This window comes from Schistocerca cancellata, chromosome 5, assembly GCF_023864275.1.
Source record: "Schistocerca cancellata isolate TAMUIC-IGC-003103 chromosome 5, iqSchCanc2.1, whole genome shotgun sequence".
NCBI lineage: Eukaryota > Metazoa > Arthropoda > Insecta > Orthoptera > Acrididae > Schistocerca > Schistocerca cancellata.
Genome location: NC_064630.1, coordinates 723,287,113 through 723,290,398, shown reverse-complemented (window position 1 = coordinate 723,290,398; position 3,286 = coordinate 723,287,113). Strand labels below are relative to the sequence as shown.

Below are 3,286 nucleotides of genomic sequence, written 5' to 3'. Positions count from 1 at the left end.
ACTTTGTTACACGAAATGTTCAAAATGTCCTCTGTTAGCGAGGATACATGCACCCACCCTCCGTCGCATGGAATCCCTGATGCGCTGATGCAGCCCTGGAGAATGGCCTATTGTATCACAGCCGTCCACAATACGAGCATGAAGAGTCTCTACATTTGGTACCGGGGTTGCGTAGACAAGAGCTTTCAAATGAAAGTCAAGAGGGTTGAGGTCAGGAGAGCGTGGAGGCCATGGAATTGGTTCGCCTCTACCAATCCGTCGGTCACCGAATCTGTTGTTGAGAAGCGTACGAACACTCAGACTGAAATGTACAGGAGCTCCATCGTGCATGAACCATATGTTGTGTCGTACTTGTAAAGGCACATGTTCTAGCAGCACAGGTAGAGTATCCCGTATGAAATCATGATAACGTGCTCCATTGAGCGTGGTGGACGAAACTAAAATGAGCTCTAAGATGGAAATTAAGCGTTTCCAGACACATGCCCACATAACATCTTTTCTTTATTTGTGTGTGAGGAATGTTTCCTAAAAGTTTGGCCGTACCTTTTTGTAACACCCTTTATGTTCTTAGGAACCAAACACTGATCATACACATGGTACGTGGCTCATTTCACTCACTAGTCAATAATTGCAGCCATTGTACGCGTGTTGGACTTTAAGCCTTATCTGCAACAGCAATACTGGATCATGCGACAAACGTGAGGCAGAAAATACAATGAGCGGTAGCTTGTTTTTCAATCATCTCTCTGGGTTTGCAGGTTAGAATTCAACAAGGAGCAATAGTGCTCCTGGAGTTTCAGACAGCCGGCCGTTGTGACCGAACGGTTCTAGGCGCTTCAGTCTGGAACCGCGCGACCGCTACGGTGGCAGGTTCGAATCCTGCCTCGGGCATGGATGTGTGTGATGTCCTTAGGTTAGTTAGGTTTAAGTAGTTCTAAGTTCTAGGGGACTGATGACCTCAGATATTAAATCCCATAGTGCTCAGAGCCATTTGACTGTCAGACGTCTTTACTGGAGCTGAAAGAATATTCCAGTTCCCAACAAGGTATTTCATTTTCTTTAACTTATTCAAAATGTCATAGTTCCCGGATTCGATCCCAACCAGGCCTTAAACGTTGAAAGTAAAAGAAGAAGAAGAAGAAAAAAAAAAACGCTGTATGCAATAAGGCAATAGGAATCAGCCAGAACCTGTGATAATACGGTGTCGAGGAAATTAGTCAGGACAAAATAGAAGTGAGTGGCAACAATGAACTGCCTTGGTAATAACATTAAAAATGATTTGGTACGTTCGCGTGTAGGAAAGTATGATACAGCTACTAATTTTTGTGTAAGCATTATGCATCATTCAAAATTAGCGAAGTGTAAATTTCTTGCCATTTTTCTCAGCGAAACATCTAAATAGTGCTTGATAAGAAAAAGTTGCATGACAGAAGAAATTTCAAAGGCTTTCTAATTTATTTAGCCAACGGCCTTGCCGCAGTGGTAACACCGGTTCCCGTCAGATCACCGAAGTTAAGCGCTGTCGGGCTGGGCTAGCATTTGGATGGGTGACCGTCCGGTCTGCCGTGCGCTGTTGGCAAGCGGGGTGCACTCAGCCCTTGTGATGCAAACTGAGGACCTACTTGACTGAGAAGTAGCGGCTCCGGTCTCGGAAACTGACAACGGCCGGGAGAGCGGTGTGCTGACCACATGCCCCTCCATATCCGCATCCAGTGAAGCCCCTGTACTGAGAGGATGACTTGGCGGCCGGTCGGTACCGTTGGGCCTTCCAAGGCCTGTTCGGACGGAGGTAGAGTTCGAATTTATTTGATGTGAGAGCTGAAGGCAGCAGTTACATCACTAACAGCCATTTTTTCCGTGCTTGAATAGTAGCAACATTCAGTAATTCTGAGTATGTTTGGTGATTTTAAATTGTGATGCCTTGGAAATATTGCCCTAAGTCAACATCCTCCTTCCTTCTGACCAATTAACAAAGAAGCATGATTCTAAAACAAAAGCTGAAGAATGTCAGTCTTGCCACTGTGAGCCACACTAAGAGGCGTGGGATGGTGAGGGGTTGGGGGGAGGGTGGGGAGCGAGAATACCAGGAACAATTCCGACGTGATTCCATGACATTCACTCATAAGTTCACAGCTTTCTGTTATGCGAGAGTGCTGGATGTACCCTCATATGGCGAAAGGTGAGAACATGTAACGCAATCAGGGGTATTTTTGAAGGTGATTTTGGTCATCCAGGTGTGGAGAGGCATAATGTTGTTTTGGCGTACTAATCGCCAGATCTCTGAACACGTGAACACGGCACACTCACTGCTCAACGTTATTGTAACATTGTACTCCTTCCCAATCGTGCTTCTTTGAGGGGTACATTGGGTCCTGACTTCATTTTTATGACAATGCGCGAACGCACCGAACTGCGCAGGTTGGGCAACTCTTGAAACGATAGGATATTCGGCGAATGGACTGACATGCCCGGGATACATTGGGCAGACATATTGTAGCAGTACGCCCACATTTACCAACGACCGTCGAGTAGTTGTCAGCTAGTGGAGGAATGAAACGCTCTACCACCAGAAGTCCTTAGGAAACTTGTGGCCAGCATGAGAGCACGTTGCAGAGTTTGGATTGATGTCTGCTGTTATCACACATCCTATTAAGAACAACGTTCCGCCTACTGTCCATGGGATCATCATGAATAGTGACAACTGCAGCGTAATTATTGTCTTTGAATGGAAGAGTCATTTCTGATCGTATCATTGCATATTTCTTTCAGTTAACTTCTACACTATACTGTAGCTGTTCTTTTTATGGATGGTCAAAGATTCATCGACCTACACTTTTAAGGCTGTGACACATCAGGCGTAAGTTGCATTCGTCCTTAAGTTCTGTGCACAGGTGTATTGATATTAAAAATAAAGTGTAATAGAGGCGCTCATTCTATGTAACAATCATGAATTATCCTAAATTAAAAAAAAGAAACCGATGCGAAGAGGGTGATGTTACGATATGTAGTACTTACAGTGTACGGTGGCTGCACATAGTAGAATATCCAGCAGGTCGTATGTGCCAACGGTTCGCTCTTGTGCACGAAACTAATGTAATACGGTTAGTGATGAATATTCTTTCAGTATCTCCTGTCAATTTGTCGTGACTTAGCTTCAATGTTATCCGTTGCTGGGCTACCCGTAGATCCTACACAAAATATGAAAATCGGTAAAGATCGCAGCTGCCATTGGAAACACTATGGTTAATACGTAACTTTAGAATATTTTCAGATACATTTCATCTGA

At 44.5% G+C, this 3,286-nt stretch overlaps 1 pseudogene; it reads left to right on the top strand.

Annotated features, from left to right (window-relative positions):
• The first annotated feature begins 1,461 nt into the window (after positions 1-1,461).
• LOC126189764 (5S ribosomal RNA) lies at positions 1,462-1,579 on the top strand (annotated as a pseudogene).
• Positions 1,580-3,286: the final 1,707 nt, after the last annotated feature.